This window comes from Argiope bruennichi, chromosome 10 (assembly GCF_947563725.1).
Source record: "Argiope bruennichi chromosome 10, qqArgBrue1.1, whole genome shotgun sequence".
In the NCBI taxonomy this organism is placed as follows: domain Eukaryota; kingdom Metazoa; phylum Arthropoda; class Arachnida; order Araneae; family Araneidae; genus Argiope; species Argiope bruennichi.
The window spans coordinates 79,639,634-79,652,900 of NC_079160.1; the positions used below are offsets into that span (position 1 = coordinate 79,639,634).

The 13,267-nt window shown below is 27.2% G+C and overlaps 1 protein-coding gene across 1 annotated transcript in view; it reads left to right on the forward strand.

The window, feature by feature from the left end:
- Window positions 1-9,527: 9,527 nt before the first annotated feature.
- Window positions 9,528-13,267, forward strand: part of LOC129987877 (rap guanine nucleotide exchange factor 2-like) — a 475,413-nt gene continuing 471,673 nt past the window's right edge. Inside the window, exon 1 of the mRNA XM_056095850.1 lies at window positions 9,528-9,731. The gene's annotated coding sequence lies outside the window, so the exon portion shown is untranslated. The remainder of the gene's footprint in view (window positions 9,732-13,267) is intronic.

Here is a 13,267-nt window from a genome sequence, read left to right on the forward strand (position 1 = left end):
CCCTCGGCTGCTTAGAGGCCTTTACCCTCAGAAGCTGTTGCACAAACTCCGCTTAAATCGCTTACTTCGTCAGCAGGCATGTGCATCCTTAAGTATCAACAACATCAGCACAGTCATAACAATTCAGATTATCGCAGCGCATGTGAGATTGTAGGGAAGTTCAGTGCATCGCATGCATGCGTCAAAAATTAGATAAAATATAACAGTCTGCCTATGTTAAGAAAATTTATAGGTCCCTTATCTGTTTACGGAAATTCTTTTGATGCAACGCTTTAGAATAAAAAGGGTGTCCCAAAATTAAAACATGATTTGAATATGTCCTATTGGTCCAGTAAACTGTTGGCAACTGTATTAAAAAAGCCATTTGAACAGCTGATAGTTTAGGGTTATTAAAAAGAGAGCGTTACATGGTAGAACAACGTGTTTTCATTGTTTAGCAATAATTCAAAAATAATGAAAGTCTGGTGGCCCCAGTTCGAATATTTGAGAATTGGCTCCCTAGATCGTGTGATTTAACACCATTGGATTTCTTTTTTTTGGGGTTATTTGAAGTTAAAGATATATGCCAACAAGCTCACAAGCACGCGAGTATTGAAGGAGAAAATTCAACGCTGCGTGAACAAAATTCAGCCACATTTATGCCAAATGGTTATAGAAAATTTCGACTAAAGTGTGCATATGTGCCAGCAAAGTCGTGGAGGTCATTTGCCCTATCTGTTATTCCATACATTCTATACTGCGTACTTTACGATTCAATAAAAATATAGCAATTTAAAGGAAGAAAAAAAACCTGTGTTTTTAATTTAGTTTGTTCTATCGTGTAACACTCCATTTTTACTAACCCTAAACTATCAGCTGTTAAATGGTATTTTAATAGAGTTGCCAACTCTTTAATGCACAAATGGGGGCAAATTACATTCTTGCTTTAGTTTTGGGACACTCTTTATAATTCGCTTGTAAAACATAACGAAATTAAGTCATTTTTGAGGTGATCGATTACTGACGGCTAAAAGAGGACAGTGGGGAGAAAAAAAAGGGGAGGGGGAAAGACGGTGGATGAAGCAGGATAAACTAATCCAGATAGCTCAAAAGCTGAAGATTCATAAAAAAAAGGATTATGTTGCCAGTTTTGGAGGATTATAAAAGATTTCTGCGTTTTTAGTTTTTAGAAAGAAACCAAACAGTCATTGAAAGCGTCTGTGCTCTACAACTCACAAACTGCGAAACGCAAATCAAGAAAAGCAACCAGAATCGGCAAATAGTAAGGATATTGTTTTCCAACGTGATAATTCAAAGTCACACACGTCTTTAGTCACTCTTCAAATATTACTGGATTTAAGGGGGGATATGTTATCACACCCATCATGTGGCCCAGAATTTGCGCCTTCAAATTCCCATTTATTCCATTGAATGCAGAACTCCTTAAAGAGTTAACATTTTTAATGACTTGATTATGTAAAATATCATTTAATTCAATTTTTTATTGATAAAAATCAAAATTTTATGAATATGGGTAGAACTTGAAAGACGGTGAAAGTTCATCAACAAATATGGACAATATCTAATTTAATGAAAATGGGTTTAAAATTTTTTAAAAATGAATTTTATTCTTATTTAAAATCTGCTATTATTTAGTTGCCAATCCAATATTTATATTCGGGATTATTTGGGATGTTTGAACAAAAACTGAGATAAATCTAGAGCACTCTACAAAAAAAAAAAGAAAAAAAAAAAAAAAAAAGACAAATCTTGGACATTTTTATAAAAAAAATGGGGGTTAAAGCTGGAATATTTTAAAGTCAGATTAAAGTGTTAAAAGTCGGGATTGTTTCTTTTAATTCTATACATCTGTTTGTAAAATTACGTTAAAATAATTAGAAGAGATCATTTCCATTCTACAAACATTTTAGAATGAAATTCCGAACACTAATTTGTTACAGATTAAAATCGAATTATAACTGATCGAATTACTACTGATTAAAATATCAAAAGACGGAACGAAAATCAATCACATCATTGAAAGATTGATTCAAGCGCTCTGATAAAAAGAATTTTCCTCTCTTTGTTTCAGCGTCAAGGATTTTTATCGAATATCTCAACACTCCTGGAGAAGAAAACTGATTTCACTAGGAAAAAAAAATCAACGATAGCGAGTGCTGACAAATCGTCTGAAGCAGCTGATAGATTGTTTGTAAGTGGATTGTAAGTAGCTTTGGGAACATGGGAGTTCTTTTTCAGCCTTTATACCTCTATATCTGATAACCGACATTACGGAAAGATATAGAGGTGCCCAGCGCATTGTTTGATACTTTTTTGCTCATCAGAGCTCAATAGGATTAAACAAAGAATATGCGAAGAATGTGAAGTAGAAGTGATAGTTGTTGATAAAACAATAACTCGTAAAGATACGATTATTTTTTTAGGGAGAAGTTTCCAAGAATTATGATTGACTCGACACTGTGTAAATGGTCTATTCAGTGTTTATAGCTACATTGAACGAAGTGAGTTAGGGTTATGATAGTAATGTCTGCATATTATAAAATTCCCATGTATCAGCATTTGATACTGATTGTAGCGTTCTCTAGCAGTGAATCTTGGAAGTCAATTTCATCTCAAAAATTGAAACTTTGGTCAATTTTTTTAAAGCGATTTTCACAACACATCAAAAATAACTTTGAATCATTACCAATTGTAGATATTTCGAACAAACATTATTGTTAATAAGGGCATGAAGTAATCCAATAATATTATTTTACGTATTACTTCTTCATTAGTTTATTGCTGTTATACAATTTCTTTAGAATGAAAACGTTAAATATTAATTTACGTTCGTCATAAAATATCACATTTTGTTTTTCCTGTTCCAAATAAGATGGTAAATGGTTACCATAGCATTTGCGTTTTAACACTTTTAATTAAATCTCGCATCTCTCAGATATGAAATGGCATTATTAAACTTAAAAAGTTTTTAAAAAATTCATATAGAGTTCTAAGGATTTCACAGCTGCATAAAAAAGAATAACAGGTATTTATAACATTGATTAAAAAAATTTGACCTTTAATTCTAGGTAATTGATTAAAGGATTAACAATTTTGAAAAATTTGATGCCTTTGCAATATAAAATATAACTTTGCAACAAATGGCAACAGCAGGTTTAAATAGAAAATATATCATTTTATGCAAGTTGTTTAAAAAATTCGTTTGCAGTTTAAACCGATTGTAATTTTGAAAGCATATATGATGGAAATGATTTATACAAAGGATTAGGAAGAATTAGCATCTATATTTTCATCGTTCTTGCAAATATTTCAACTATTAAAATCTAATTTTTAATTATGTTGACGAATTCTTTTAAAAGGGAACTGTTTCAGACTATTTTTTATGCATCATTTTTTGCTTGAAATTATGTTATCATTATTATTAAAACGTTACTTTTATTAAAGAAATTTATTTTTCCATAGTTTTATATTTTATTTTTAAATCCCATAGTTTTTTTATTTATAAATTATTCCATAGCTTTATATTTTATTTCTTTTTCTTTAAACATTATATTTGTTTTCCATATATGAGTGAAAAAAATGGTCCATGGGATTTTTTCGTGTTTTTTTTTTTTTTTTTTTGGTAACAATTTTGTATGTAACAATGTTATTTTGTAACAATTCTGAACAAAATTTGTATCTTTTCTTTATTTACAATACAACTCTTTAAGTCTGAGTAGGCTTAATTCAAACATTATTAAAAATAGTTAAATATTTGAGACAATTTTTTAAGTATAATTTTTTGCATAAAATGATTTTATACCCAATATAAATACTTCAGAAATAAAAATTTTAAGTCCCAAGGCAAAAACTTTGTTTTCATATTCTATTTTTACTAATAAATTTTATTTTTCCTTATACATACTGCACTCTATTAATTTGTAATAATAATAATAATAACGTTTTTGTATTTTTTCAAATTTTTTGCGATGTAACAATTTTGTATTGAAATTAAATTTAAAGATTATCAATACTTATAACGGTTAATTTAACTCAAAATATTATAAATAATACTTAAAGATGAAATGGTTTTCAACCGAGCATCATGAATTCATGCAAAAAATTCTAACAAACGATTTTTTCATTCCAAATGATCAAATCAAAATCTCCCAACCATTCTACAAACCTTAATTCACAAAATAACTTCCAAACTGAACATGTATTCTACATACAAATAGCCAATTTTGGCAACTTTCAGCCACTTTTCACGCCATGCAAATACAATTTAACTCTCCAAACGGCTTTTCCAATGCTCATCAATATTTCTAATATTCCATTTTGGCCTTAAAGTTTGGAAAGGAAATTCGTTTTGGATGCAGAAGGAAATGAGCGGTCCTTCCTGATATCTCTTGAGTAAATGATGGGTGTAAACGGGGAATAGTAGGGAGACTTTTCGAACAATCGAACATGCGAGAGAGGGGGAAGCATACACGCCAGCTGATAGCAACGCGTGTCTCAGGTAACCGGCCGTTACCTTGGCTGCAAATTGAGTCAAGGAAAGTTACTGACTGTTGACAGATTTGGCGACTTAAAGCACTTTGGCGAGATCGAGTTATTCATTTTTTTAAATTTTAATTTTCCTTGTAAATTAACTGTGAGAAAATTAAATTCAGAGATTTCTTCATTTTCAAAATTGAGTGCTTATGAAATATTTTTGTTATTATTATGTAATGTATTTACAAGCTGATTAAAACAAGTTCTGGTTTATTGTAGGTTTGTTTATTATAGAATATACTTATACACAAACACTGAACCAATCCTCTGAATATTAAAAAAAAAATGATTACTAAACTTTAAATATGTAAATATTTACTAATTTCCGATTCTATCTAATCATAATTGAAACTGTGTAAGCGAGCAAATAGAATTTAAATTTAGAACGAATCAAACAGATGAAATCCTTTATGTGCTGAGGAAAAACAAAACCCTTAAATGTTTTATGGAAATGTTTTATTAACAAAAAAGAGTTACATTTGAAAAAGATTTCTTTTAGATATCTAACATCCTTATCTTTTAAATCTTTATCTAACATCTTTATTCAGAATTTTTTTGTTCCTAGCTATTAACGTATAGTTGGCCCAAGAAATAGTAGTAATTCTACAGTTTGTAAAAGATATTTCCTTCAAAAAGTAATGCATCAACCCTAGTTAATTTTCGAATATTTCCCTTTTGGATGGCAAATACCAATAGAAAGGCAAATTATTTATTAGTTTAGGAAACAGATTTATTTAACTTCACGTTTGAGCTCATTTTTGATTATCTTTTATTTTTCAATTTTATTAATATATAGGGTGATCAGTAAAATTATTTTAAGCCCTTTAACCCTTTAAAGGGCCATTCTTTTCTAGTCATATTATGTTAAAATATTTTTAGGCTTGAAATTAGAGTAAGAAAAGGGATTCATTTAACTGATTAGATAAATTTAATTTGATTAATTAATAATTAAGTAACAAATCAAGACACATCATTTTGTGTAAGATAAAGAACTGAAGCATCTAAGTTTCTGTCTTTCTAAAAACATTTGTCAGAACTTATGCCAACCTACACAATTTCATACAAAGATTGATAAATTTGGTGGGAAGCATACTTCCCACGGCCCTAGAAAGGGTTAAAATGAAAACAATGTTTTATATAATCAGGAAAACAACATGTACTTATACTAAAGTGACTATGTTTAATTTATTGAAAGAGATTACAGGGCTCCTAGCGGCAAAATAAGAAAGTTATAAAAATAACTAAAAACAGGAAATCCGCCAAAAGCACCACTTAGGAAAATTTATTCTAAACCATAATAAAAACGCAGAAAAAAGATCATGGAAACTGGTGTATATATTTGGGCTTAAAATTATGAACTTACCGGAACTTGGAAAAGGCTTCGTCTTAAAATTGAAAAGTGTATCCTTAGATTCTCCCCTCAGAGTGCATTTTTCAAATTTCTTTTATTATTTTTGCTTATCTTCTTTTTTACTTACATTTTACTTTCTCGTTGATTAATTAAGAAAAACTATGTGATAATATGAGAGAAAATATTTTTCTTATACAATACATCTAAAAATAATTCAACAAATTTGAAAATTCTCTGAATTTTCCTGTAGGGTGGAATATAACTAATTACCGATTCCATTAGGTAAAAAAAAAAAATGCAGCATTTTTAAGACAAACATTATGCCTAAAATATGCAGTTTAATCCAGCTTTTAAATTTGTAATTTCATCCTCAATTTTTCATACAATGCATAAAAACGTAGCTATTTATTTTGCATGACTAAAAATTTCAAAATTTTAGATTCCGTTTTTTCTCTTTCTTTTTTTTTTTTTAATCAATGAGATTTTCATTCTGACAGCAATTTTGCCACATTTACTATTATAATAAATACCTTTAAAGTTGCTAAAAATTAGCAAGAGGGGGAAATTGTTGTTTAAAAAGAAAATTATAATGAAAATATTTATACACAACCTTTCAGTTGATTGTAATCACTTTTAGAAATTAATAAAGAAATGAGATCGTTTTTAAAAGGATGAAACTTCAAAGAATTAAAAAGGAAAATTCTTCGCTTAGTGACAGTCTTGTTTTCTTATAAATGTAGTGTGTGTGAAATAAAGTTGCTGAAATACGAGGATGTAGACGATTTCCTTTAATTTTTTTCTCCAATTTTTCCTTATGAATATATAAATTTAGAGAGAAAGGAATCGAATTTTGAGATTGACTTTTAGTGAAGAAATTCTAGTGTAAGATTATGATATTATCATCATTCTTTTAAGCTTCAGGTAATAAATCCATTTTTCATACACAATAAAAGTAAAAAAAAAATTAAGATGTCCGACACTTTTTTTATGGATATTTGATAAAGAAATTCCTATGAAGGAAAATGAAAAGAAAATCTTTTTTTTGCAGAATTTGAAAAAAAAATCACGTTTTATCTAACAATGAAATTTGAAAATGAAAAAAACTCCAAAGATAAAAAATTTTATGTTTCACTTGAAGGTTAAATGTAAATATAAATGTAATAATAATTATTTATATTTTGAAATAATTTAAATAAGAAGAGAGTATGGTATTCGAGTTTTATTTAACTATAAAAATGAGACAATCCTTCACCATTTAATTGTATACATCCTTATTCATTTCTTAAGCCTTAATTTTAAAACTAAGTATACATTCCTTCACAAATTACTATTTATACTTTATAGAAACCTATATTCTTTAAGTAAAGGATTATTGACAATACAATAAAATGATGCGCATTATCATCTTTACATGTAATAAAGATTGATGTGTGTTGGCTCTCTACAGACTAGACCGTTTAACTTAGAGCTCCCAAACTTTACACATATATAGAGAGTGAAAACTTGAACGGGAAGCTACTTTTAAAAAATTGTTAATCAGAATTTTAATTATTTAAAAATGGAGCCTAATTTTGGTATTTTTATAACAGTAACTTTCAAGAGTATTATACCAAAAAATTTATTTAAAACATCGTCTTAAAATTCAAATATATATATATATATATATATATATATATATATATATATATATATATATATATATATATATATATATCATTTCAATGATACGTATTATTTTGCTGTATAATTTTTTTCCAATAAAAGATATTGTGAAACGATATTTTTTACACAAAATAAAACTCAACCTACATGAACAGAATATGCTTGCACGAAAAAAAAAGCTCTTATCAAACATGTTGCCACGCTGTCAAAAGCTCAACTTAAAAGATTAAGTTAACGCTCACTACAAACTAAACCTAGAAATCTAGAAAAGTGTACTCGTTTTAGTACGTATTCGTATGAAATAAAATAAATATGAAACATAACAATTTCTCGAAAAAAATGCAAGAGAAAGCTTCCTATGATCTTTTAAAATAACTATAATATTAAATTCAATAATTCTGCGTTATTTAAGGCAAGCATGGTTTAAGACATATAGGATATTCTCTCAAATTGGAATCCAACAGCCAATTTGTAAATCTTCAGTAATAACTATACACAGCGAATAACAAAAATGGTTCAAATGAAGTAACCAAATATATTTTGTGCAGTTTTGTCAATAAATGTGAATTACAGAACTTTTAAATTTTTATACAGATTCTCGACCTCGAGTCATATGAAATAAAATATTCTAGAGACATTAATAAAAAAGTCCCTTTTTACGACAAATATTGAGTTGAGTTATGAAACTTAAATATCCTTATTTTATAAAAACTCGCGATTTTGACCATTTCGAAGAAAATATAATTATCAGCTCCCGTAGTTTATTTAAGATTGATTGACCTAAAATAATAAAATTGTTGATTGACCTAAAATAATAATATTCAAAGCTTCATAACTTGGTCAGATTTGTTTGCAGAGGATTGAAACTTTTTTCTTTTTTAATTTAACACTCGGGATGTTAAGAATATTTTATGGAATATGATACATATGATTAAAGGACTGTATAAAATTTAGACTCAATAATATTTCCAGAAATATATTTATTGATTGAAAAAAGAATTATTTACATCATTTAAATCTTTTTAAAAATAAAACTAATAAATGAATTTTATGATAAACGTGAGAAACATTTATTGAATAATTATTTGAGATATCACATAAATTATACAAAAAAATTTCTACCCTAGATGATTCCGTTTTCTGTATTTATATTTTTAAATATATATATATATATATATATATATATATATATATATATATATATATATATATATATATATATATATATATATATATATATATATATATATATATATATATATATATATATATATATATATGTAATGATTTTTTAAACTTTAATTTCAACTTAATTAATTTCCAAGATTTTATCTTAATTTAGCCCCTAGTAACTTCATTCTAAAATATTCTCTTATTTCGTGATCCAATTCCACTTTCTCTACTTAATTAATTCAAGAGAAGCTTTATAAAATTGGTTAGTCAGCTAAACGCCGATACTTTCACACGCTCGGCGTGAAGGGGTAAAAATGTCCAGTAAGCACATTCTTTCTTAAAAGGTCCCTGTGTTTCCCTTACATGTGATTGACATGCGTCAGAAATCCTTATCAGAATCTTATTAATATATATAAATTTTCAAAAAAATTTGCTTAAAATAAAGTATAAAGTAATCAAGACAACAAAAGAAATTCCGTTGTGAAAGAAATCAAGAATTGTTCACCATTTTTGTAAAACTTATTTCAAAATTAAAATATACAAATATATACTCCGTAAATGTTAACTTAATTATCTAACTTTTCGCCTTTTCCAATCTCTTTCTTTGCCATTTTTAAATGTATGATAATTAGTGTTTGTTTTCAGACGAGGAAGATAATCAAGATTTGGCGATTTTGACGCAGGTCTTGGCGAGAAACTGAATTCATTTTTCCTTCTCCTCTAGTATGGCAGATCTGGGGCAACCCTAAACCCTCGTGTGGAGGATTGCGGGAGTCTGTTGTTATGTTGCAGCAACGTTCGAAACGAACGTGGCGGCCAGTTCAAAACGCGCAATGCTTTTCTCTCCATGCTTTACGAGTCGGGATTAAATTTGTCATTCAGTGTCTCGTGCATGAAAAGTTTGGAGTGCTGTGAAAAATTGTGTTTGGTTTTTTACTTTGGATATTTGTTTTATTCAACTGCATTTTATGTGGATTTTTAGAGCACGGTGATAAGGAATCACAATCTTTTGGTAAGTTGAGCTCTCTTGATCTATTTTGATTTATTTTGAAGGAAAATTAATCTTGGTAATAAAGGAAGAAATTTTTATCGAGACTTTATTAGTATTATATTGATGGCACATTTTGGCATACGATCATAAAAACAACTAATAAAATATTCTTGAAAATCGAAACAAACTAAATATAACCATTCAAAGCCACATGAAATTTTTAATAATAAAATAATTGCAGTGCTAATTTTATTGATATATATAGATCACACTGGAATCAGTTGTTTGAGTTTTTAATGATTATATGAGTATAAATGAATGTCTCAGATGTATATATCAATCATATAGTTACTTAAATTTCCTTTTATCTGCTCTCCCCCCCCCCCAAAAAAAAAAACGTTTATAGAATTCATATCTTTGTAGTAATAATGATTTCATCATAACTTTGAAAAAATGATAGATTCAAAAAAGAAATTCTTAAAATATATTACTTACTTTTGCTGTTGATTATCCCTCGGTACAAGCAAAAGCATTTAAAGATATTGTCAGTAAATTTTAATTATTAGAAATAAAGAATAAAGCTTTAAAATTATTAAAAGTATGCTGATAATTGTGATCATTTAAATATAATCAATTATTTTAGTTCTTATGTAAAACAGTTAAAAATACATTTATACTTTTTCATATGAAGTGGTTTAAACTTTCAGATCAAGCATATTTTTCGATGTAATAGTTTTAAACAATAATAATAAAAAAAAAAAATACCTCGATAAACGGTTTAAGCAATAATTTTTTTAAGATTATAACTTATTAATTAATGTTTCCATATAAACAATTTAAATATTTTAAATTTACAGTTTAATTATTGAACATAATACTTGAAAAATTTAATGTTATTCCAAATGTTTTTAAAAAAATAGAAAAACACCTTTGAACTTGGATATTTAGCCGGTAGCTCATATAAAAATTGCTGATTTGTAGGGAATTTTGGAACATATTCATCAATAAGTAAAGATACTTTATTATTTAATTCTATGCCATTCTATTATTTTTAATTAAGCATCAGCAAAAATAAATCCAGGAATTCTTTATTTCAACAAATTAGCTTTAAGTTATTGGCAACAGAAAACCATCCAGGATTCTATCGATTTCCATCACAATGAAAATGATACAAATTCCTTTTTCCCTCAACTGGTATCATTTTCTTTAATTACCTAATGACAGATACAGGCTTTTTTTTCCTTTTAAGAAAATTATGCCGATGAAACAATAACTTACTGGATAAAAAGGCAAGAAAATGAGCTCCATTTTATTTTATCTCAGTAGTTGTTTCTTTATTTTGATAGTACTTCTTTAACATGCATGATTCAGCTCTAAAAAAATCAACATTAATTCCAAAGAAAATTAACAGCACTTTCAATAAATTTGTTTTAATCAACTGCTTCCGTGATGACTTATATTTATTTATATTTTTGAAATAAATATGTTTATGCCTTGTCAGGTCACTGACTTCTCCAATTATTCATTCATTGTATTCAAATGGGCGCCATGATGTTTATTATTAGAATAACAGCCAGGTCTTAAATCGTTTTCTTGGTTGCTATGGTTACGCCTAATTTGTTTGTATGATGAGTGGAATGGTAGAGTTATAAAAATAAGATCTGGGTTTTTCCAATGAAGCGTATTTTTGAATTATTAAATTTTTATTTTTATTGCGATTAACTGCAAAATTTTTAAAATTAATTATGTTTTTTTTCCGTATGGAAATATAGTTAACTATTTATAAATGCGATTGTTATTTCTACTTGAAAAATTAATTTTAAGACTTTAAAAATTTTCAAATACTTTTAATTGAGCCTTTATCTTTAACATTTTAATTTTTTACATTCTCTATTTAAAAGAATAAAGTATAATTATATATATTAATTATACAATCATTTCAGAATCAAAATATGATTTCAAAAATGGTATGTCAGTTATTTTCTTAAGAATATTTTCATTATTTAAAAACACAATAACTGAAATACGGATTGCTTAAGCTTAAAATGTTTTCTTATAATTTCAGAATTTATATTTTTATTGCTGAAAATTTATCGAATTTTTTTGAAGTAACAAAAATGTCAGAAAGAACTTTGTAAGATAAACACAATTTGTTACAAATCGGGAAAAAACGAAGGAAATTCGTTTGAAAACTATTTTTACCCCTACTTTTAACTTAGAAAATTGTATTACTGGAAAATAATTCTTTACCAGTACATTTTAGTAAAGACTGATGAAAGAAAATTGAAATGGATGAAGCTTTTTTGGATCATTTATTTTCTCTTTTTGTTGACATGAATATGCCATTATTTGCAGGCAATAAGAACACTCTGTGACGAAAGGGGTTTTTGAAAAGGATTCTAGCGTGCTAATTATGTCGAATTGATTCTTCTATCTTGTCCACTAAAATTCTCTGAACTCTATTTCCACGTGCAAGAAAATATGAAGAATCTGAAAAGTTAAAGTAGATATTTTATATAGTTATATATGAATTTTATGGGCAGATCCAAGAATAAAACCGTAAAATCGATAAAAATATTTTAAATAGCTCTTCATGAACTTTATCGACACGTGCAAGAAAATGGCAAGAAACTGAACAGCCAATGTAGATAATAGCTCTCATGTGGGCATAAACGTTTCTTTCTGTATTATTATTATTAATATTTTACTTATTTTCTCATGGAAGCAATTTTTATCGTTTTGCGTTTCAATGTTTGCTATGTCTATGACTTGATGCGTCATTATTTCAACTTATTTCTGTTGTACGATGCGTTTGAAAATAAAGACTTATAAAAATTGTTTCTGGCAATGGCAATAATCTTTATTTGAGGTAAACTCAAACAAACATATGGTAATAAAGTTCATTTTTTCCAACCCAAACTTTTCTGTAGAATATAAATTATGCTAGTAATAGGATATAGAAACTATTTGTTTAAGGATTTATATTAAGCTGAACAGAATTGAAACATTCTTTAATTAGTGAAAAAAAGATAACGATTATTGTTAACAAATGACAGAGAATAACGGACATAACATTACTGGTTTACTTATCCATGGGACAAATCTTCTGGGCATATTTAAATCACATCCGATTTAATTTTTTTTATTTATTTTTAATTTAAATGTCTTTTTTGAGACTTGAAAAAAATATTTTTTTTCATTAGACCTGTATGTATTAAATTTTTGAAGAACTGTTTACAATTTATTTTGTTATATAATAAAACGAAAACAGAAAACTTTGATTAGAATGGAAAAAAAATCCCATGGAAACAGTATTTAAGAAATTGTTCAAAATACTTCTAAAAAATAATTATTTATTTTTGACAACATGACTTAATTAGAACAAAGCAAATTGTTTCGATTTTTTTTTTTTTTGCAAAAAAAAAAAAAAAAAAGAAAAAAAAAAAAAAAGAAAAAAAAAAAGAAGAAGAAGAAGAAAATATGTGAAAATATAAAAATAAGAAGAGAAAGTAGAAAAAGTTCCGAAGATTCATAAATCACTCTGTTGAGGAGCTTAA